The 25,632-nt window shown below is 45.3% G+C and overlaps 1 protein-coding gene across 2 annotated transcripts in view; it reads left to right on the top strand.

Annotated features, from left to right (window-relative positions):
• Positions 1–25,632, top strand: part of LOC147712575 (bile acid receptor-like) — a 632,915-nt gene that overhangs the window by 157,118 nt on the left and 450,165 nt on the right. The gene's annotated exons all lie outside the window — the stretch shown is intronic.

Raw genomic sequence — 25,632 nt, 5'->3', positions numbered from 1 at the left:
AATACTTTACCACCAGTTTTAAATTGATGGTAACCCAATCACCAAGGGGTCCAAAAGAACTTCTACCCCGTTGAGAATGTAAAGAAAATAAATTTAAGAGCAGGCAGTGGTCCCACTGAGCCGCATCACAGGAGCAAGGGTACCTGAATCACACTGCCCTGCAATACCCCAAGGTGTGGGAGGAGAGGACTCCCAGGCTAGGCTAGGCTAGCGGAGGCCAGTCAAACAAGCCACGAGTTTGCCATGCAGGCAGTGAGGTAAGGTGCAGAGTGCGGCGATAGAACCTACCGCAGCAGAGAGCGAGGCCGGACTCCTCGAGGAAGCGGGCCAGCTTGATCTGGGTATGGCTTGCGGGAGGTCTGGTGTGCTTCCACATGGGCTCTCCTGGCTCTTTTGGCCTGCAGGTACAGAGTCTACATGCATCTACTGACCTGAGGGGGAAGCTCTAGGCAGTCCCCGAATCTCTTCCAAACCCCACGCCCGACCCTGTGCCTGCGCACACGCTCAGCACCTGCGCTACTTAGCTGCTTAATGCCTAATGCCTGCTCCCTCTCCAGGACTTCTAGTGCCCTAGTGCCCAGGTCTCCAGTGCTGCTCCATTAGTGGAACCTCGCACGGCCCTGTTATCACCCAACAAAGATGATAAGGGCCTACAATCCCCCCTACAACCTATGTATTTGAACATCTACCCAAAGGCATTGTATACGCACGCAAGCGATCAAAGCAAGACAACTAAACTCCTACAGAGGGACAAAGTAAGACCAGACGATAATATCAAAAATGCGGGAGTACTTGGCAAAATCAGCGATAGAGAGGTTGGAAAGTGTCCAATGAGCCAATCACCAAGTCTATCAATGTTCATTGGGGGGACCCTTGTAGGACCCGAACAGCACTGGGAGAAAAAAGTACAGAACTCCGGCCCGTCCTCAGCCTCACCTTAGGGGAAGCTTCAGGAGAAGACGTGGACAGCCCAAATCCAGGTGCAGGCAGCACACCGAGCATGTACCTGTGCTCGGACAGTATTACTGGACAAGTCTTATATCAAACCTAGCTCCCCTCAACAGCCATCACACCCCTAACAGCAAAATAATCCGCCTGCAAGCTTACCAGTTCCAGCATGCATTGAATCACAAATACTGCATTAAAAACCCTTTTCTCTTTCAAAACAGATTAACCCTTTGGACGCTATTGACGGAACCGTTCCGTCACACCCCTTGGGTGGGCTGTGCTCATGACCGAACGGTTCTGTCATGGCCCGCTCGCCGCGCCTGCGCGGCGCTGATTTCGCGCCTGCACGGCGCGTTTCATTAAGCGGGCGGGCCGTGACGGAACCGTTCCTTCACAAGCACAGCTCAACCACGAGCCGTGACGGAACGGTTCTGTCACCCGCGCAGGTAAGCCACGCCCCCCGCGACCGTTAGCGCTGCGGCGGAATAGCCGCTGTAGCGAAGGTGTTAAAGAAGAATCCCTAGGTACCAAATGCGATCTGCCATATCTTGCACCCAAGGAGTGGGAAGAACTGGTGGCCTCCTACATACATAAAAAAGAATTCAAACATGAACCCCTCAGGTTCTACAATTCACTGAGCTTCCAAAAACAGAGACACAATTGGTGATGGTCTGATAACTGACTCTTTTTGGGCAACCCACCATGCAGTGCTCAGTGACTGCCCTACAATATCAGTCAGACAAGATGAACTTACAATTAACAGTCCTCCACTCCCGAGCAGAATTTGTATCCAGAATGGATGATAAGCTTGCAGATCTAAACGGGCTGATAAAACAGGGCCAGGCAGCCGCCTAAGCAGTTCCATCTGCACAAATAGACTGCACTTGTGCTCCAAATTGGGGAAAATATCTCCACTTTCTAACCATGCTGGGTGTCCTAATAACTGACCTAAAACATAGGGCCAGATGCATCAAAGGGTTTTGCCCATTCTGTGACTATGGGAAAATGTGTTGATGCATATGGCCCGTAGTCTTAGACCAAGAAACGTTGCCGTCTCAATTCCCCCAACAGAGCACACGTGGGCAGCTGCTCTCAAGCAGAACGATACGGCAAGTAAGTCCCACACGTGTCAATAAGTGAACAAGAATTGTAACCCTCAGCTCCAGTTACTTCATTTAACCAATCGTCCTGCAATACAGGCCTAAACAACACGCAAGCTGCCACAAACAAAGAAGGAAGGGTAGAAGAAAAAAAATTAGATACTGGACCTTCTACGAGAAGAAGCAATTACAAGAATATTAACATATCCCAACGAGAATGACGACCATCAGCCTCTACCTCACCCATCTGCAAAATAATCAATGGAAGAGAAATATAGCCATTCAACTATCACACAAGTGGGAAAAATAGAAGGTGTACCTCTCAGTGGATCATTGGAAACCTCTCAAATAGGCAACAACGATTGCACTAGCAATCTAGTATCCTGGGGAACTAAGAAAGAATACCTACATCCATCCCCGTCAAATCGTACTAGAATACGGGAATAATTGGCACAACCGGAAACAGGAACAACCTCGGTTCAATCCAAACAAGAAGAAAATGTTTCAACAACAAAAGATGTAAAACCCTCCTGTAACCTCACGCTCTTGGCAACAGCAAAAGGACTAACAGAAGCTTCAGCTGTTGAAATACCTGACATAGGAAGAAAATCTGGCTACAGCATTACAACAATGACCCAGCAGGATGGAGAGTCCTTAGAAAACATGCAGCTCAGCATCAACACTTACTTTAAAATGGTACCACAATCAGAAATTGAAGGCACACAAACTCAGTTTAAAAAAGAACCAGATAACGAACAGCTAATTAAAAAACTCCAAAATATTTCAGCCAGAATTCAAATCCAGACACTTTAAACAGGGGAAACATAATGCGCCTCCTCCTCTCAATAAAAAAAACTGGAAAACTTGAACTCAGCTGACCTAGTATCCATAGAATTTATTTACGTCAGCGATGCCTTGGGACTAGAGGTAACCAAAACAGCATGGATTACAAAACAGATATCAAAACATGTAATGAATGAATCACTCACATTCCAACAATGGGAGATAAGGATATACCCACATCACTATCCGGGCTTTCCTACACCCCGGTTTCTTGAAAATCTCCTTACAATCAGATCTCAAGACCAATACATCACCTACTCTGTCCTAAGGGGTGCAAGGAGTATATCCCGTCTAGCCCCCCGGCTATGGCCTACTTTAACCACTCAAGGGATAGGAACGAATCACAGAAAAGAAATGAGCCCCAGATGAAATAGCTGTGAGGAACTGGAGATGGCCAACATGAACATTCAATGTTACCAACAGCCCATGGCCGGCAGCTCACTATATCTACCAAAAGTTGGCAGAGCCTAGTCCGATTTGTTTGTGCACATGGAACACCAGCAGCCTGGCTAACAAAGTAACTGACTCTCTTTGACCTTGTACTCCTTCAATAAACCTGGGCCGAACAACTAATACATCTGCTGAGGTTCCGTGACGATCGTAAGTGGCGTTTTTGACTCGCACGAATATGGTCGAGTCTGGTATCTATGAACCGCAAATGACGAGTTTAGTGGGGGTACGCAGTTTTGCTGTGCTAACCTAAACCGTTCGGTTGTTTCGTGGGTTTCTACATCCGAGCCCACGGGTTCCATCTTAGATACGGCATCCATTTTGTCTCTTGCCCTCAAGTAGCCAGCGAACGGACGCTGTCCGCTTCGCGACCCTGGGATCCCCAAGACTCTTGCGGAAAGACACATTTCCTTTGAAAGTGTCTTTATGATGAGGGGGATGATACTGTAAGGCAGATGGCACCGCTCAAGGCTCATCTTGCCGTGCCGGTCTATTGTCTTAGCCGTGCATCTCATTAGGCGCGTCCCTTTGATGCGTGCAACTCGCGTTACCCGATACCACCCTTTTACACCCTTTCCGATCTCCCCACTGTTTCTGCCTTCCTCTGCACCTGTTTTTGTTCTTCCTTCGGTCTGTTTACTGCCAATTGGAATGTACTAAATGTGGGAAGATGAGTTTTTACAGTTGGGAACCACCAAATGTTTCCGTACTTATGTTCCGGGCCCTGAATACATGAAGGCAACCCCTTCTAGCGTTTATTATGGGAACCCAGTTGTAAACCTTTGTGTATCATGTTAATCTATGAGAAAAATGTGTATTAAAGGAGCGACCCACAGGAGCAATTTAAAGCAGACTCCTCGAACATACACACGCTGTACTTCTTGTGACTTCTGTGTTCCCTGCAGTAATAAACCTCGAATCTTTGACGCCGAAGGAAGTGTCCCGTGTCTCTGTCATTTGTACGCCGGAACAGGTTACCCACGAAGGTTTCAGGTGTTGTCCCCTGGCACCGCTGGGTCTAAGAATAACCCAGTCCTTCAGTTGGTGCCCAATGTCGGGCTGCATCAGTGGTACCGGTCCAAGCCCGACGATCGTGAGGAACTTCGTGTGAAATCTCCGAGGGAAGGTGCACCCCGCTTCATCGATCCTGTTGTCGAAATAAGTGGCCCGACGACTTTTCCCGCGAAGATTCCCGCCTCCTGACGGCTGCGACGGACTGCTGCCCTGACTGTAGACCTGTTTTGGCGCCTGGCGTAGACCTTGGTACAGCGAGACGATTGACGGGCCTTCCTGGTGACGCCATCGATCTTTGAGTTAAGTATTTGTGGGTCGCTCCCAGAGTCCTTAGTTGTGGTTGCTTAGTTGTTGAATGGTTCCATTGCATTTGTGGTTCTTAGTACTTGGTTCTTTGTTGTGATATTTGACGCCTGCAGACGCCAAAAACCGAGGGTTTTTGCTCTTTGCTGGGACTTGGTAAATCCCGTAACGCTTGAAGTTTGTGAAACTCAGCTAGTGTGCAAGATGCCTGGCCGTAGTACTTTGTTCAGTTGTTTTAGTCGTTGTGGTACGGATTCCCGATTGGAGGACTCGTGTCCGATCCCTCCGGTTGGAACTCCAACATATGAGCTCTACAGCAAGCACGGACTAGGTCCGATTACTTTTAATGAATATTGGATTCGCTATACTAAAAAAGACGGTGTCCTTAGTTGGCCACCTCATGGTAGTTTCGAGACCCCGATTTTAGATAACCTCGAGGCCAAATTGTTTAAGAAAAAATCAAGGCCGGCCATGTTTGATGCCTTTCGGTTGTGGCGCAAAGAAGCCAAACAGAAAGAAATCAGACAGACAAAACGTAATCAGAGAGATGGAGTCGCTGCCATAGTAAAGAAAGCAGAACAGTTTCAGCGAGATAAGGAGGAAAAGGAAAAGGAAGTTTTTGATAGGCTTCAGCGTATGTCTATAGATAAATGTTACCCAGCTTTGCCAATGGAGTCGGATAAGAAAGAGGAATCAGTTGAGGACCCTTTACTGTCCTATCTTCTGAAATCACCACCTCCGTACGCCCAGGGTACCGCAGTTCCTGTGGTCCCCCCTGTACCTATTCCTGTACCTGTCCCTCAACCTGTTCCTCAACCTGTACCCGTTCTTCCGACTGTTCCTGCTCCTCTGCCTACTTCTATTCCTACTGCTCCACCGCTTGTACTTCCTCATACTCCTGCTCCCGCTGCTGCTCCTGTTCTACTTACTCCTGCTGTTTCGTCTGTTTCCGATTCTTCCCTTGTTAATACCCTCTGTTATACTTCTCCATCTACCCGACGTCGCACCCCCTTTGTTACTGCTAACTTTTTCAATTCTCTTGGACCTATTCTTGAGTCCGCTGGTTCGGACGGTCCCCAAAGACGTAGTCAGCTTCCCGGTAATAGGGAACGTGCTGCATTATATAATATGGCGATGGCTTGGATGAAATACCCTCTTAGAAATCCTCCACGTGCGGTACTTGATACTTTCTGTCAATTCAATATACCGACACAAAGATACGTTTTCGAAGAAATGTGCAAAGTTTTGCGTGATCAAATATCGGCCGATGCATCGGACGATGTGTTGACCGCCTTGACTAATCTGCAGCTCCAGTTTTCGAGCGGAATGATAGTCGATTCAAATGTTCGACGCGCTGTTGAGCAGTTGTTATCTTTTCGTCCTTCTATAATGCCTCGAGCATTGTTTGTAGAAGATATTGAAGGACCGCTAGGAGCACCTGGTCAGTATCCCATGCGTGGGGTTCCTCCAGTGTGGATGCCAGGTGACGCTAATGCCGTTCCTATCGTTCTGCCGCACTTTCAGAGAGTGTGGATCCATCTTCCATGGAAACGATCGGAAGTTCTCCAGGTGAAGCAATCTTTGCCTGACCCTCGCAAAAATCCTGCTGGGTATTATAAAGAATTATCGCAGCTCGTAGACGCTACGATAATGAATCTTGCCGATATAGATATGCTGTTTGGTAATGTTGTACCGCAACCGGTATGGACAAAGATTCGTCAAGAAAACCATGCGGTAGAATTAGGTGGTGATTGGGCTGCTCTTATCGCGGCAGACACGCGACAAATTGGTGGGGCTAAACCTGAACAGCTCATTACCGATCTCCCTCAGAGAATCATTACCCTAATGAAAACGCTTATGCCAGCCATGAAGGTAAATTGGGACAAACTGTCCGCTTGTAAACAAAAGAAGGATGAGAGCGTCTCTGATTTCTTTACGAGATTTGAGGAGGCTTTCATTGACCACAGTGGTCAAGACATGGGTACCGAAGGTGGTCAGAGGTTGTTTGTGGACAAATTTGTTTCAAATTTACTGCCTGACTTAAGCAACAAATTACGAAATTCTGAAAGTGCTTGGGCTGTTTCTACTTCTGCTCAAATATTGGCTACGGCTCAATATTATGAGAATAGGGAGAAAGAGGAGAACGATCGTGCTGACAAGAAAACGAAAGAGCTCAAAACTAAAGTGTTGTTGCAACAGGCGTACCCTCCGCGTTCGAATCAGAATGACTCGCAACAACGTAATCGATCGCAGTCTCAGTCAAATAGGTCACAATCACGTAATGATTTCTCTTCACAGAGATCATCGTTAGGATACAATCAGTGTGCCTATTGTAGACAGGAGGGTCATTTGAAATTTGATTGTCCGGTCCACAATGAGCGTAATAGTGGTAATTCGTCTAGAGGAGGTCGTGGTGGTTCTCAACAGACATCACTTCGTAGAGGTCGCGGTGCTCAGAACGATCGTTCCACTAACACTTTTGACTCCAATAATTGTTTTGATCAGCGTGGATCATCGCAAGGGCGATCTGCTCAGTACAATGTAGATGATTATTACGTCGATCAGGATACTGACGACGGTAATTACTAGGACAGCCATAGACAAGGAGAGGGAGTGGTATCAGTTCCGGTTGATCAGAGAGGGCCTTACGTCGCAGTTGCCACCTCGGGCGTCGTTGAGCCTTTTCTGTTGGACACTGGTGCAGCGAAAAGTTCCATAATGCATTCGAAACTCCCTGGCGCACCTTTGTCTGGCTTAACAAATGTTTCTGTTGGATTCTCTGGCGCCCCTGTTAGCAATCCGGTTTCACGCCCCTTGCCTCTTACAATTGGAGTGAGCTCAAAGCTCCGTTGATTTTGACCACTGTGTGTGGTGAAAATCTCTTGGGCCTGGATTTGCTAAAACGTTTGTATTCGACTTTGTATTGTTCTCCTGCGGGAGTGAAGCTTACTTTGGGTGAGAGAGTTATCTCTCCGATGTACTTGTCTCTCGATAAGCTTCCACCGGAATTGAGTTCTCTTCCTGCATCTTTGTGGGCAACAGGTCCCAATGACGTGGGCCTGCTTAACATCTCCCCTTATGTTGTTCATTTGAAATGTAATGTGCGTTTGCCACGTATTCCCCAATATCGTATCTCCCTTGATGGTGAACGAGCACTGTTAGCCATCATCTACGATTTGATTGAGAAAGATGTTATCGAGGAGACTCGGGGAAATGTGTGCAACAGTCCTGTGTTGCCCATTCTGAAACGTACAGATCCTTCGAAACCGCCTGTTTATCGTTTTGTTATCGATTTACGGGAGGTAAATAAAATTGTGATTCCTCAGTTCCCTGTTGTGCCTGACATCACGGCGCTACTGACTCTGATTCCAGCCTCGGCATCTTGGTTTTCAGTGATCGATCTGAAGAATGCGTTCTTCAGCATCCCGATTGCTGAAGAAAGCAGAGACCTTTTCGGTTTCTCTCTTGGTGGTCGCAGCTTCCGGTTTAAGCGTGCTCCTCAGGGCTACTGTGAAAGTCCATCGATATACAGTCAAGCCTTGAAGGGCCAACTAGATGCGTTTGTGTTGCCGGCTGGTGCAGCCTTGATCCAATATGTTGACGACTTATTGGTGGCTGCAGATACTCAGGATATTTGCAAAATTGCCACGGTATCGTTGTTGCAACATCTCTGTGACTTGCATCACAAGGTGTCTCCTTCTAAACTTCAATATTGTTGCCAAGAAGTAACCTATCTAGGTCACTTATTGTCAAAGGAGGGAAGAAGGTTGACCCCAGAGAGAATTGCAGCGATTGCCCGAATGACTGTGCCAACAACTCAGAGAGATGTGCGTGCCTTTTTGGGCATCACGTCATACTGCAGACAGTGGATCCCAAATTTTTCACTGTTAGCGAAACCATTGGTGGCTCTTACGTGTAAGGATGTTCCAACTCCTTTACCATGGACGGAAGAATGTCAGAAAAGTTTTTCTGAATTGCGTGACGCGTTGTGTTCGGCCCCTGTGTTAGGTACCCCTGACTACAGTAAGCCGTTTACACTATACGTGCACGAGAGAGAAGGTTGTGCGTTGAGTGTTTTGACGCAACCTTTTGGTGGTAAGCAGCGTCCATGTGCATATTTTTCCTCGACCTTGGACTCAGTAGCTAGAGCATTGCCGAGTTGTTTGAGAGCAACAGCGGCAGCTGCGGTGTCCATCCGACAATCAGCAGGATTGGTCATGGATAATATGCTTACGGTGATGGTTCCGCACGCAGTTGACACTCTCTTAAATCGTACGAAAACTCAGCACTTGACGAGTGCAAGGTTGTCTGGGTACGAGTTGACGCTCTTGGCAAGTCATATTCAGATAAAACGTTGTAATGTCCTGAACCCGGCGACTTTGTTACCCATTAGCATGGAATCAGACGAAGTAACCCCTCATGACTGCTACTTGCGGACTGAGGAGGAAACAAAAGGTCGTGTGGACCTTAAAAACACTCCTTTGGAAGATCCCGATGGGACTTTGTATGTGGATGGTTCATGTTTTAAATTGCCAAATGGTGATGTCACGACTGCATATGCTGTGGTAACTTTGAATACTGTCGTGGAAGCTGCGAGATTGAATCAGAACTCTGCTCAAGCTGCAGAACTGATCGCTTTGACTAGAGCGTGTGTGTTATCAAAAGGGAAACGGGTGAATGTGTTTACTGATAGCCAATATGCTTTTGGCGTTGCGCATAGCTTTGGACGATTGTGGAGAGAGAGAGGTTTTATGACATCGCATGGCACTAAGATTCAACATGGACAGCTTGTGAATGATCTTTTGGATGCACTTACGTTACCTAAGCAGGTGGCGATTGTTAAATGTAGTGCGCATCGTAAGGTGACAGATGATGTTGGTCGTGGTAATGCGTTTGCGGATGAGACTGCTAAGGAGACTGCCCGGAACCTTAGCACTAGTATGTATGTGACGAGTTCAGTTAGGTGGCCTACAGAGACTAGTGTGTGCGAGGATACCATCGAGAGTGTGAAAACGATACAGAATGAGGCCACCGAGACTGAAAAGACGAAATGGAAAGAGAGTACGGGAAAGTTGGATGCGAATGGTTTTTGGATTGATTTGTCAGAACACAAGAGGTGGATGTTGCCAGATGCGTATGTATTAGCTGTTGTGACGATGGCACATGGGTTAGCGCATATTAGTGCGAAAGGTATCTGCAAGTTGTTGTCTTCTGTGTGGAAGAATGATGGTATCACGAAGTGTGCTGAGAGATTGGTGAAGAATTGCATGATATGTATGATGTACAATCCTGGTAAGGGAACCCCTACACCTCCTGGCCATTTTGCTCCCCCTTCATGTCCGTTTGAAGTGATCCAGCTAGACTTCATCCATATGGAGCGATGCAATAACCTGAAATACGTTTTAGTTGTGGTTTGCGCATTCTCCCGATGGATTGAAGCCTACCCGCTTAAAGACAACACTGCTATGTCCACTGCGAAAATCCTACTGAAGGAATATTTTCCTCGGTATGGAATGCCACGAATTGTATGGTCTGATAACGGAAGTGAGTTTGTAGGGAGTGTGATGAAGAGTGTGTGTAAGGGCCTTGGAATTACTCAGAAATTCCATAGCGCCAATCATCCCCAGTCAGCAGGTTTGGTTGAAGGGTATAATGGCACCTTTAAACTCAAACTAGCGAAGATTCAGGCTACGACTGGTCTTTCGTGGCCTGACGCTTTGCCTCTAGCTCTGTTGTCAACAAGGGCGACTGTACACTCCCGAGTAGGGCTCAGTCCCTATGAAATAGTGTTCGGCCGTCCTGCAAATGTTTGGGGGGTCCCTAGACCAAGTGTGTTTTCTGATCTTGAGTACCCAATGTTGATCGATTATCTGCATGATCTGACTGCTAAACTGAGGTTAAGTCATCAACAGGTCTTTGAAGCACTGCCGACGCAGACGGAGGGTCCAGGCCACCAGCTCCAGCCCGGAGACTGGGTGGTGACGAGGAACTTTGGAATAAAAAGAAACCTCGAGCCTCGTTTTACTGGACCCTTCCAGGTCCTCCTTGCCACGAGAACTGCTGTCCGTTTGGAAGGCCGAAAGAACTGGGTGCATGCCACCCACACCAAAAAGGTACCTATACCTTTACCGGCGGACTCGTGGGTGAGGAAAGGCATTGCTTCATCTGAAACGGAAAGATTGCAGACCTTCGTACCCTTTAGCGACGCCGAACCTGTCGGAGAATCCTCAGTGCAGCAGAACGACCCTGTTGAACATTTGTCATCGCAAAGCTCAAGATCTGAACAATTGACTGATCATCAGAATTCTGTTCCTTCATCGGACCCATTGTTTGACGAACAGACACGTCCTGGAAAGAGCCGATACTTTTTGCGATCTAACACCAAGGACGAATAAAATTGCTTTTGTTTCTCGACATCTACGTTACCCCATTGCCACGATCAGTCTAGACACTTGTATTTTGTAAATATTGAGTTTTTTCCATATCTGTGTTTTTGCTTCCACAGCTGAAAGACTTTGTGCATATTTGTGAAATTAAGATACCTTCCATCCAGGTGTACCGTAGGGCCGCGCGTGTACTTCCTTCTGGTTAGTAGGTCTTGACACTAGGTCAAAGACCGTCGGTTCCTGGGAACTCCTAGGGATTGACTACTGCTACACAGAACGAAGTGCGTCAAGAAACGTTGCGGACGGTTTTAGGGGATGGCGTTTTCAAAACTTGTGGACTTGGAAAAAGCTCAGGCGCAAAGATTCAAATTGCAACAAATTACCCGTACCAAATGCTTTATGTTTCAGGTGTTCCTTCTGTTTTTAATTGTTTCCTCGTTATTGGCGGGTGGGGTGTATTATATGATACAGTACTTCCTACCTTCTGCCATACCTACTCCTACTTCTGAACCTAAACTTATCACCACTGTGTCCCCTCATTCCTTTCACATCTTACCTCAACACGAGCAGGCTAGACGTGCAGAATTCAGAAATAATTCCTTTATTCAGCTTCTACATCAGCATCAGTTAGTCGTTAATACTACTAATTGCTGGGTGTGTGGGTTAATGCCACACACCACGGATAAGGGAATTCCATATCTGGTCCTTCCTTATAGTTCCCAGGGTTCAGCTCGAGCATTCCAAACAATGTTTCGAAGCGCACTAGATTCCTACCCCAATCGAGAGCCACGTCCTTCCCACTTTGGCCCTGGTCCGTATCACAAGCCTTTGGCTATAGCGATCGCTGATTTAGATAGGGATATCTATGAGCCGTCGCTCATCCCAGAGGAAGAGGTGCGAGCCTATAGGGACCTGAGTGAGGTTGAGTATAGTGCGCTCGTGGGTGAAAGACAGCTTAGAAGCTCGTCTCCAATATGGATCGTACCCCACCTTGGTAATTTTTGTCTAAAAGGTCGTGGCCGAAGATCAAGAGCATATCTTGGGGAGAGTGCTTGCTCCGAGACGTATGTCTTGCCGATGCTCTCGTCCCCTGTGTTTCTGGCTGCCAAGGGTACGTACTTTGTCTGTCATGATCGTGCGTATACGTGGTTGCCCTCCGACTTTGCGGGCACATGTTATATCGCAAATTTGTTGCCTCCGACGTTCACCGTAGATGCAGACTATCACAAGACTAGAATTGTGAGGGGCGTGATTAGCGAAGAGGACACTGCCGGTCAAGAGGCAGGAGACTTTTTCAAGGGTTTCTTTCCGTTTTGGGGGCCTATGGTCAATAGTAGGAACCTGAGACAGTTGACTCGAGTAGTGGAATCGACAGCTAATATCACTGCCAGTGCCCTTGGTAATATCACCGCAGAACTTCAGGCGGATAGGCTCATGACGTTACAAAACCGTATGGTTTTAGACGTTGTTTTAGCAGATCGAGGTGGAGTATGTAAGGTGATCCATTCGAGCTGCTGTATTTTCATTCCAGATAACGCTCCGACTGTCTATCAAGCCATCTCAAAGTTGCATAAAATCTCTGAGTCCATACACGTGGACGTAGGGGATTGGACGCTACTTGGGTGGTTTTGGGGCCTAATGTCGACTTGGGGTTGGAAGATTCTGATGATCATCGGAGTTGTTGCGGTGTTTCTGTTCACGTGTTGCCTTTGTGTGCAGTGTGGTCCTGCCTTATGTGGCCTCTGTGCTACGACGTGTATAAGACAGCCGCCTGTTACCAAAGGAGCTCAGATGGATAGAATTATGCTGCAGCAACATCTAGATGGTCTGATGAATATCGAATATGATTCTGACTAGTGCTTGCCTACATGAGGGCAAAAGGAGCGTCTGAGGTTCCGTGACGATCGTAAGTGGTGTTTTTGACTCGCACGAATATGGTCGAGTCTGGTATCTATGAACTGCAAATGACGATTTTAGTGGGGGTACGCAGTTTCGCTGTGCTAACCTAAACCGTTCGGTTGTTTTGTGGGTTTCTACATCCGAGCCCACGGGTTCCATCTTAGATACGGCATTCATTTTGTCTCTTGCCCTCAAGTAGCCAGCGAACGGACGCTGTCCGCTTCGCGACCCTGGGATCCCCAAGACTCTTGCGGAAAGACACATTTCCTTTGAAAGTGTTTTTATGATGAGGGGGATGATACTGTAAGGCAGATGGCCCCGCTCAAGGCTCATCTTGCCGTGCCGGTCTATTGTCTCAGCCGTGCATCTCATTAGGCGCGTCCCTTTGATGCTTGCAACTCGTGTTTCCCGATACCACCCTTTTACACCCTTTCCGATCTCCCCACTGTTTCTGCCTTCCTCTGCACCTGTTTTTGTTCTTCCTTCGGTCTGTTTACTGCCGATTGGAATGTACTAAAGGTGGGAAGATGAGTTTTTACAGTTGGGAACCACCAAATGTTTCCGTACTTATGTTCCGGGCCCTGAATACATGAAGGCAACCCCTTCTAGCGTTTATTATGGGAACCAAGTTGTAAACCTTTGTGTATCATGTTAATCTATGAGAGAAATGTGTATAAAAGGAGCGACCCACAGTAGCAATTTGAAGCAGACTCCTCGAACATACACACGCTGTACTTCTTGTGACTTCTGTGTTCCCTGCAGTAATAAACCTCGAATCTTTGACGCCGAAGGATGTGTCCCGTGTCTCTGTCATTTGTACGCCGGAACAGGTTACCCACGAAGGTTTCAGGTGTTGTCCCCTGGCACCGCTGGGTCTTAGAATAACCCAGTCCTTCACTGCGGGGGTACTATTCTCAACATGTCCACAATAGGAAAGAAACTAGATATGGTCATCAGAAAGGAGGCTTGTCAACTTCCACATCACCCACAACAATGGAACCCATCAAACTCCTGAAGGCAACTATACCGGCGCTCAACAAATACTAGCGGTAAGAACAACAATTAGATCCAATAAAGATGAATGCCTGTAAATGTCTACTTACAACCTAGGCACAAAACACAGGTTGGCAAACAACTAATCTCTGCGCTGCTGAGAATCATTGAGGGGGAACACACTAACAACATCATAGTAGCAGGGGACTTTAATCTTCACCTCATGGGAGCTCCAACAGATAATTACCTGCTACACGACTTGAACAGGGAGTGGAAAATTCCACTGCAGGGGAAATGTACCCTAAACAAACAGACTGGAGCAGGTAAACACCTTCCAAGGGAACTTCAGAGCTTTGAACGGACCCTTCCAATAAGATATTCCACCAGCTCCCACGTTTTATTCGACATGGGAGTGGTGTGGCTCACTGGTTAGAGGCAACAGACCCGGAAGCAGAGAACGGCCCGGGACCAGGGTTCAATTCCCGAAGCGGCAGGGTCGTGGACCAGGGTCAGCGGACTCGATAATTCTTGCCTCGGTGCCTACTCTAACCAGGGCGTCATGGACGTGCTGGCTTGTCATCTCGTGATCCCGGTGTCCAGAAGCTTGCAAGCTCTGTAAATTTACTTTGCTTCCTTTAGGCCCTTCCATTAACTGTCAAACATAGATTAAATGTGGGAGTGAAAACTGGCACATTACCGGGGCGGTGCTTTACTTCTCATACTCTGCAGAGGATGGACTGGACAAATGTGTTAGACAGGAGTTCGAGATTTCCAGGTGTTTCCCAGTGAGCAGCGCGAGAGAGAGAGAGAGCGTTTCCACAGCGGAGCAGGAGCAGGCGAGAGGCGGTGTGCGGCGGGAGGTGAGAGGCGGCGGCGGCGTCCCTTTGCCTTTGCCGAGAATCGAGAACTAAGCCGGGAGCCGTGAACTGTGAGCCGTGGTTGGAGCTGAGTGCAAGCTCCCACGAGTGCCATCAAGCCAACAAGCCGCCTTCAAGCCGCTTCCAAGCCGCGGTACGCACAGCGTCTCGGAGCACCGCGGCTATAGCAGAACAGAAACAGAAGCTGAAAGCGCCGAGCCTCTTTGATCTCTCTGATCTCCAAGCCTTTAAACCGCGGTGCGATCTACATGTCGGAGCACCGCGGTTTCACCGAGTAAGAGCTGCAAAAGTCGGCGCTTGGAGCAAGAGAGCCCGATCCAGTCCATGTTTTACTGAGCTGACCTGCAGAAAGCTGTTGGAGCTGCCGATTGAAGCCAGCCTGCAGTAGCCTGTCCGTAAACGCTGCACATCGACGGCATCCCGGTGAGCTGGTGAGCCAGGGGCTGGGCTACCTTCTTCAGCAATAGCGGTAAGCCCTGTGGATTTCCTGTGACATTTTGTGTCACTCTGCCCGACGGCGGTAAACTTAGGCAGGAGAACGTCAGGGCCACGTTTCCTCACCGCAAGCAGCAAGGAGCGGTGGGGGGAAAGGGTTGTGAGTGGCTGGGAGCGGGCTACTTTAATGAAAGTGAAAATCGGGCACTAATCCGGTACCAACCCGGTATCACTACTGAGTCCTGACACAACATCAAGAAAACAAACTCCAGACCCAGGGCAATACTTGATCTTACTAAATACCTGGTAAATCTGCCCTTCAAAAGTGTTTTTTAAAGCAGCGCTTACCAGAACTTGCACGATACACCTTGCTTGTCTCCGCAAAAACGTAACAGCACCTCGCTATCCTCCCTGACGGCAGCTATTCCTATTAGAGGGGTAGATAGGCTTGGGAGGTGGGGGAGTGCAGGTGGAGTGGGATTGGAGGTACAGTGGTAGAGCTGGCACAACGGACACCAGGATACCAAGTCACCAAGGTATCAGTTTGCTAGGTTTTCTACCTAATAGATCTAAAGAATGAGATCTGGAAAACTGCGTCTCAATATAAGTGCACGACCAAGAAAAGACGAAGAAGACCAGATCCAGGGCACAAATAAGCCAAGTAAAAAAAGGAAGAGGATGGCACAACAAAGAAAGAGACTAGTGTCGGCACCTGAGCTATCAACCCCTAGCTCAAAACAACGTAACATAGGGATTCAAAAATTCTTTTCTCCTAAGGACCTCATGACGTCAAATCATGGGCAAACTCAGGAACAAGCCCTCCAATCAAGCCCGACCACACCGGCACCATATGTAAAGGAGGATGTGCAACGCCAATCAAATAGTACAAAGGAGAAGAACAAGGATTCACAGGACACTCACAGTGAGAGTTGTCCTATTAACAAATCTTCGGACAAGAAACAAATCTTTCAGTCTCCAGACAAACAAAAATGCAACATTGGCTGCGGCAATCTCATTGTGACAATAGCCCAAATAAATAAGAACGCTTCCCAATCTCATGAAAGTGATAAGGAAATAAAGTCCATGGACCAGGGCAAAGTGGAAGAAGTAATACCAAGGAATAAATCGGTGGAGGGTCAAACTGCCGCACAGGAAGACTCATGGCCAACTTCATTCTCCCTACCTGACGACATAAGCTTGGACATACAAACAGGAACGGAAAACATCAACCAACCCCAGTTACAAGTTCATCTAAAACCCAGCCAAGGTACACATGACACCTTCAGATCTCAAGATCATGTGAAAAACGGACTAGGGTGTAACGGAAGACTGGAATCCACACCTTTACACCCAAACGTCAACCCCCACGAATGGGACAAAGACCGAAATAAAAATATAGGAAGGAGCAACAACATTCTAAACCAGGAATCTCCAATTACGATATCTTCAATGAGCAGGACAGACGAAGATTTAGATGTCCAGGAAACATCGCCCAAAGAAGAAGACAAGACCCCATGGAGCAAAACACTTCTAAACACCTTAGAGCAGGCAATCAAAGCTCTGAACTTCCAGTCGGATAAAATGGACGTTCAAATCGATTTAATAAATCTCATAGCGAGCCATATCTCTGGCATAAACATCAGGCTGGACCACATGGCAACCCTACTTCAAGGGAGGGCTGACAAGGGACTTTGTACAGAGATTATCCAGCCAAGTTGTGTTTGTGGCAAACTAGTGGATAATATGTCAAATTTACCATTAATATTAAATGACATACTAAGGGCGGTCCAGTCATCAATGGATATAAAACATAACTCCAAACCTCTGAGCAACATTGAGTCATTAAAATCAGATGTGGGAATTGGAAGCCAACTCATAGTAAGAGATTCCACTCAAAACAGCTATGTAGAGGAAGAAATAAGCAAGCAGTGTAAAGAAAAAACTGACAACGATCCAGGTCATAAAGAGGAAGCACAACACGCAATGACCCAGTCTAAAGATAAGCTAACAAAAAGACAAAGGAAGCGCGCAAGGAAAGGGAGGGTTCAACTCAAATTCCAACCTTCAACAGACATTCATACCTATCCCATCTTTCATCACACCGCTAATAGGAAACAGAAACCAGCACCTGAAGTAATTGCATCAAAACACATCAATACGCCCCCGGTCCAACCAAACCAGTCAAATGCTGTGAATGGGACCAGCCTGAGTATAGAATCTTCACCCCTCCAAACCTCCTCAAAACCAAACCATATACAATGGATTACACAACCGAAAAGTCAAATAAAGAAAAAAGAAAACTCCCCAAGAACTCATGATAAAGATAAGACGAAAGAGGAGTCTGATGAAAGGGTCTTAACTAATGAAGTCAGTGTAAATCACACAGCAATGATCCACCAGACAGATGAAACGCAATCACTCCAGGTCAAACCAACAAACCAGGAATTAAGGCACCAAAATGGCCCAATCTTCGTGGATACCGAACAAAATATAACAGATAAATATAAGCATAGTCAACCTATAAAAAGAGCAGATGAAAAGGAAAACAAAAGAACACCAATAAAAATAAACTTAAACGAAGATGGACGAACCTGCAGTACTTACCAACCAAACAAACAAACAAGGCGCATACATATACCACAAAACCCGATCATCGATAAAAACACGGACAGGATTAATGAACCAACCACCTATCTGAGAAGAACAGATGGTCCATACGAAGATCTAATAATAAAAACACTAAGTCAAGGGAGAAGAATAATTACAAAAGGGGAAACAACAGTAAATTCAAACCCAGAAGAAGACACACAAGCTAAAACAAGCTCACAATTACAAGCAGAAACAAATAATAAACTGTCATTTATACCGGAATACCAGACATCAGGTCCACAAGATTTTCTGAATAGAGGTAACATAATGAGGCTATTAAGAGAAATTCCACAATTGAATGACATAGAAACTCAAGATCTCTTGTCAGTAGAATTTAGGTGCACTAAAAATATGTCAGAGGTATAAGAGTCCTTAACCACCTGGTCAACTAAAGAAATAGTCGATAGAATACTTGAAATGAGTTTGTCATTTGAAGCCTGGGGCATTATACTGAGGCGAGACGAGCGGAAAAAATATCCATTTCCACTTTTAAAAACTTTAACCTTATGTAAAAAGACAAAGGCTGAGGGGAACAGCCAAAAATCATGTTTAAAAGGAGCGTGTGCGGTATCTCCGCAAAAAAATACACCACAAAATAGACATGAAAATGCAGCGGCTCAAAGAGGCACCCGTGAACAGGCAACAGATTGGACCTGGGTGGCTTCGGCTTTGAGCAAAAAATGCTCCTAACAAGACGAGTCATTTAGAAAAAGATACCATGTTACTCCCACGGTCAACAGCTGATAATCAAGAGGAATCCATTGCTGCAAACCCGCACACGATCAGCCTCTGTTCCTGGAACGTACATGGTTTCAACAGCTTGTGCCATGACCATGAAACTGCAAACTTCTTGGATCAACACGATCTAATACTGCTACAAGAAACCTGGAACCTGCGCCAAATCTCCATCCCGGGATACATCGAATTTCACGTCCTCGCCGAAAAACCCTCTAACTTTGGACATCCTAGAGGAGGCTTATCAACGTATATCGCCCAACAACACAGATGGCATACTGAAGAAGTAGACACTATGGTTAACTGGATACAAGTAATAAAACTCACGGAGAATTTGGTCGCCGGTACAGGCCCTTGTAATCTACTATTGCTCAACGTTTATGTTCATCCGGAAAAGAAGGAAAAAAATGAAAAACTGATTACTCTACTCACCTTGATCAGGGCCTTGCAAATCACTCATGAGACGCATTCCATGATTATATCAGGTGATTTTAATAGCAACCTAACAAAAGATGACAAGATAACGCAAGCTCTTGAAGAACTGGGCCTTTTTATTCTAAATAAGAAAGTCAGTGGGAATAGTGGTATACCTATAACCTTTCTAAGCGGTAACCGAAAGTCATCAATAGACTTCACAATATTAAGCAACAGCCTGTTACCAACGGTGAGTGCTTTTTCAGTGGAGCAACGTGTGGAAAGTGACCATTTCCCTCTAATTACCAAAATGATAATGTTGGTTACCAAGACGGAGAAACAAAATACCATCATCCAGTATGTTGAAAAATTTAACCTACGTAAACTAAAATGGAGAGGAAAGGATATAAAACCAACAATGGACAAAATCAAAAACGAACTGCTTAGGTTAACACCGGAAGAAAAAGGAAATCTGGTAAAATCATGGGAACACCTATGCGAAGCAGTAACAAGTAAACCCCCACGTACAAATCAAAACCCAATAAGAATCAATACTGGCAAAAAGCCTTGGTACACTACTACCCTGAGGGAAGAAAAAAGAAAAATTGCACGTGAAGTCCGCAAGCAGGCATTATTGATAAAAAGTGGAAAAAAATCAAATAAATCGAAATTGAAAGTTATGCGAAAAAAATATAAGATCATGCTAAGGAGCGCAAAAACACTGTACCAAGAGGAAATGTGGACTAACTTACTAATAGCTAGTAAACACAAAAATGCTAGTACATTTTGGGGTATTATCAATAAACTGACAAGAGGGAATACCCTAAAACAGGAGGCAGGTATTGGAGAAAGTATATGGACCCAGCACGTTGAAAACATGTTCAGCGACAGGACGGGAGGTGAAAAAAGGCACTGTAATCCGGAGTGCAAAGTATGCACTAGAAACTGCGAACATGCAGAAAATTTGCTGGGAAAAGGAGTTAATGCTCCAGGAGACAAGCTGAAGCAATCGTTGGGTAGTGGAAACGAGACCAACCCCAAAAACTCACAGTTTAGTAAATCAGAAAAAATAGTGAATGCCGTGACCGACACCCTAGTAACAACAGACCAGCTTAAAGACAAAATAAAACGCCTGAGAAAAGAGGGTGCAGCGGGTCCAAACGGGCTCCCAAATGCTATTTTTAAATATTCGCCTGAATTTTGGGCAGAATATTTAACCCCACTCTTCAATGCAATCTACAACCAGAACAAGCCACCAAGATCCTGGAATGGGAGCATAATTCACCCCATTTTTAAACAAGGTGACCACAACGAGCCGGGGAACTACAGGCTGATATCGCTAATGGATGTTGAGGCAAAACTATATGGATCATGCCTATTATCACTCCTTCAGGACTGGATGGAAGATACGAACATAATACCAATGTTCCAAACTGGTTTCCGGCCAAGGACGGGCACATTGACAAACTTGACAACCCTGGCGCTCTTGAAGGAAAAAGCTGCAAAAAGGGGGACGAGACTGTATGCTTGCTTTATAGACCTTCGAGCAGCCTTTGATAAAGTGAACAGATCCCGGCTATGGGAAAAACTAAGATCATGGGGTATCCCGAAGAAGTTATTGGAGGCAATTATAGTCCTGCACAGCAACACCTGGGCTCAAGTAAAACTGGGAGACGGTAGCAGCGTAACGGCCGAAATAAGAACACAACGGGGCCTAAAACAAGGCTGTGTACTGGCCCCAAGTTTATTCAACCTGTACATGGCAGATATTGTCAACCACTTGGAGATTGGGGAATGCCATCCACCCCACATGTCAAAAATCCCAATTCCCTTCCTGCAGTATGCAGACGATATTGTTGTTCTGAGCCAAACCCCAATAGGGTTGCAAAGATCGATCAATAACTTGACAACCTATTTGGAGCACGAATGCTTGGAACTGAATAAAGAAAAAACTAAGGTTGTCCGCATTGTGGATCCTAAAAAGCAAATATTCAAATGGTATGCAAATAGCTCCCCAATAAAGGAGGAAACTTCATACAAATACTTAGGTTTGAAATTAGGGCGAGGGCCGACGAATAAAGAACATAAAACCGAGCTAAAAGCAAAAACACAGTCTCTGATCTACGCATACCGGCAATTACAAAATAAACGAAGTTGTCCTAATTATTCACACCTGCTGAAAGTGATCAAAGCTCAAACCCTACCATCCTTATCATACGCACTGGCCACCTGGTGTGGCAAAGAAGCAGGGCTGTTAAACAGCCTACAAACAAAAGTATACAAGGCAGTACTAAACCTTCCAAAATCATCAGCTCCGGCGCAGGTTCGCCTAGAATTTGGCCTTCTAAATCAAAAGTTTCGCAGTATGGGAACCTTTGTGAAACTCTGCCATAAAATACGCACGTCGGAAGCCAATACATTGGACAACCTGTGCTGGAAAGAAATTGAAACTCAACAGAAACAACAAGTTCCAAACAGTTGGGGAGGCTACCTGTCTCAATCCCTAATCTGCATAGGAATTGAAGAATCCTGGGACATGAATCCAGACAGATCCACTTTAGATAAAATTGTAAATAATGCGGTCAAATGGGAATCCTATCTGGAAGACAAGATAATTACCGCAAAAAGACGACACGGGTGGACCGTGATAAATTCATATACCGGGATAAAACCGCAGTCCTACCTAGAAAGCCACTTTAACAATTCGTTAAAACAAAGATATATAAAACATCGATTAGGTCTACAGTTCTCAAAGGACCTGCTACCAGCCTGGAAAAACTGCCACACCGACTCCCATTGTCGCCTATGTGGATATCGAAATGAAACACTACCGCACTTACTATGTGTGTGCCCGGCACTTAAGGCCTTGAGGAGACGGCTTTTAAAGAACATTTTTAACAAATTGAATATTCGGACTTGTAGGCAAGCCGTAATCCAATGGCTAGATGGATCATGTCCTATGCTGGCCTGCAGGGGGGTCAAATATATGATGAAAGCCCAATCTCTCCTACAGCAAGCAGACCTTGGAATTATACCACCAACCCGAAATAACTGACTCTTACTTGCCACTTACAAACAGTTTTATTTGTCAATATTTTAAAATGTGTTTTATGTCCCAAGTTGATCTAGATGCATTTTGTAATGATTTTTAATAATTTTATACAATAAAAATTGACTTGACTTGACTTGACTAACCAGGGATCACACTCGGCAACTCTGGGCATTAGCTTGCCTCATCTCTACAACGGCCCCCCACATTCGCCGGGGATGCCTGGTTTCACCTTGGAGATACCCAGCAGGGACCATCTCACAGGGATAGCCAGGACGGGTTCCCCAGTGGTCTACAGCGCCACAACGCCTCAGGGCAGCAGTGCGCTTTACAAGACCACATACATTACATTACATCTACCACCTCACACATTGATTACATGTTTGCAACACTTTCATTGTTTCACAACACTCCTCCTATCATCTGGTGGAATATGACCTGAGTGACCACTTTCCTTAAGAAGTCACTTTTAAAGGCATCGCTCCTCTGCTATATCCAGCAGTCAAAGCAATAGCAACAGAATATACCTCTAACAACAAAAGAATCAAGTGCAATCTCGAGTTGGTGGAGAAGCTCTTGGAATCAGCTAAAACTGTCTTTCTTGAAGATCACAGTCAAACAAGGGACCCCTTAGATACATGGGCGAACTTTACTTTTCCCCTCAGGGAGAGATTTGATATAGGCACCAGAAATGGAGTCTAAAGCAAGAGCCAACCAGTTAATGCTAATACATTCCAAACAACAATACTTAAATCCGCTATAAACCAAACTTTAAGTAAACTTTCACGGAATCCGCAAGAGCTCTCCCTTCGGGAAGAATTAAGGAATCTTAAGGCAAGCCTAAAAAAGATAAAATGAGACACAAGGAGGCAAGACAACGAAATGATGTGGACAAGGCTGCTCCACGATTCTAAAACCAAGAACAGTGCAAAGTTCTGGTGAACGATCATTATCTCACAATGCCAATCCCATCATGGAATAGATTCCTAGCTTCCAGAGAAAGATTGGGCTATTTATCCTCCACGACCATTTCAATAGACCTGCCCAAGAGAGAAATGGGCAACAGGAAGAATCCTTAGAAATTCTGGATGGCAAAGAGCAATCGGACACTAAAAGCAGTAACACGAAAACAAAAGCTGGTGAAGAACTGCCTGAAAATGGCATTCCCCGAAACCTGCTGGAAGAATCACTCACTATAACAAAACTCCAGATTATGAGGCAATTTGCAAAAGGGAGGCCGGAAGGAACTCCGGGACCACATGGGATTCAACCCTCTCTATTATCTGAAGGAAGACCCTCCATTATAGAGAATCATTTTCTCCATGACTATGGAAGTGCCTTCCCAGTGTGTTCTACCATTTATTGCAGTATTATCCTTCTACCTGTGTTTGGTACTCGTTTGTAACATGCACACGTCACTTTTCTCTTGTAACACACTGTTTGCTACCTCTTACGTTTTGTTTGCTTTAGATACTTGCACAAGTGCCACCACTGCCTACGTTAAGTTTGTTCTTGCGTCTGAGTGTCTGCCATATATTGCAGCACTTTACCTCTACTTGTACTTTGTACGCTTTTGTAACGTGCTCACATGTCACTTTTTCCTCCTCTAATGCACCGTCAGCTACCTCTTGTATTTTTTTTGCTCATAATTGTCATTTTTACCTCATGTAACTTAACGTTTGCTTTTGTAATTTGTTCACTTGTTATGTTCTCCTCATGTATCAGTTCTGTTCCTATTGTGTAGCGCTCTGACACCTTAGGGTAAAGTCAGCGCTATACAAAAACGCATAAAATAAATAAATAAATAAAGATACTATTTAAACAAGACCCCCAGTACAGGTCCAACATTCTGGCACCAGTGTATAATCAGATCAGGTTAATGGACTAATCCAAAATTCATGGAAGGGATCAATAATCTCGCCAATCCACAAGCAGGATGACAAGGGCGATGTCAAAAACTACTGGCTTGTTGCCCTGATCGACAATGCTGCCAAATATTTTGTAGAGATGTTAGTGGAAGAATTGAAATCCTGTGCGTCTTCCCTAGCTATTATACCAATAAACTAGAACAGGTCTGTAAACACATGGGAACAACTACAAACATCAAGGCCCTAACACTATTGATTGATGCTGCAAAGGAAAGCACTATGAAAGAGGTGGTCCCTGACCAAATTGGGAATAACTGAACATATAATCACAAACAATCATTGACAATTGTATTGATAGTACCCTATTGTTTATTCACATAGTGTCAATACATATTTCACTGTATTTTTTGATTTTTTGGTTTATATACACATAAAATTAGCATTTTTACAGTGCCCACTGTGCAGGGAAGGGGGAGGGGAGGGGGTTGTGCAGTGTTCAGGATAAGTGTAGGTAGGTGAAGTGACAAATCAATTGTATATTGATTTAAACAATTGAAAAATGGCTTCTCAGTGGAGCCTCGCAAGAATTAATCCGAAAGTTGGCATTATAGTAACATCTAATTACACAGGTGTACAAAATCACACTCTGATTAAGTGTTCTGGTTGGCGGTCAACGTTTCGACCCTCGTTGTAGGGATGTTGCCCCTTACATGGCGGGTCTTCTTCAGGACAAGGAGAAGGGGGTGGGCAATTCCTTATTTAAGAGTCCCGAGCCGATATGGTATTGGTCGTATTTCACATTGGGCAATCTTGTCTCTTGGTTAAGAATCGCATTCCTGTTGTTTGGGCAGAAAGTCTTCTGATTAGTAAGATTCTGTACGGTAGCGTACCGATCTAGGCACGGGTCCTAGTTAGCTTCTCACTCGATCGCTGGAGGATCGAGTCAAGACTCCTCGTCCCCGGCATTCTGTTGCTTCGTTCGTCTATCGGAATTCGTTTCGGAAATAGCAAATATTGAAATAACAATTTGAAAGCGAAAACACGAAGCAAAAATGTACTTTAAAAAAACACATATATTTAATATATGGTCACAATTTTGGTCATTTTCCCTGACCAAAATTGTGACCATATATTAAATATGTTTTTTTAAAGTACATTTTCGCCCCGTGTTTTACCTTTCAAATTGTTATTTCAATATTTGCTATTTTCTTTAAAACGTATACATTTATTGTTTTTGATTCATTCTGTTGTTGACCACTAATCAGGGTGTAACCTCTATAAATAACGTTGAGAAATTATCTCACAAAAGCATTTTTACAAACAAAATCCCTCGTAGGCAAAACCCCTCTTTTTTCTCAACTTCACTGCCCAAGCCTCCAAGGGTTAATTGGGTTCCCACTCTTTTTTGAAATTGGCCCAAGATTAGAGCAGAAGAACAAGACTCCTTACACTGACATCTTTGGGCCGAATTGGCACTAGGAGGGAACTCACCGGCAGGAGCGTATTTTAGGGACTCCCTATGCCAGCTACATTTGAATAGCCTATGGCAGTCATCGGCGACCCACACTAGTTTCAAAAATGCAGTCTCTAAATCAATTAAAGTGATCTCGATGGCAGAAGATAATTTCGCAGTAGTGAAAAGGGCACAAGGCTGGCTTGTACTCAATA

This window comes from Lissotriton vulgaris, chromosome 5, assembly GCF_964263255.1.
Source record: "Lissotriton vulgaris chromosome 5, aLisVul1.2, whole genome shotgun sequence".
In the NCBI taxonomy this organism is placed as follows: domain Eukaryota; kingdom Metazoa; phylum Chordata; class Amphibia; order Caudata; family Salamandridae; genus Lissotriton; species Lissotriton vulgaris.
The sequence above is the reverse complement of the archived record's forward strand: the minus strand, read 5'-3'. Positions and strand labels throughout refer to the sequence as shown.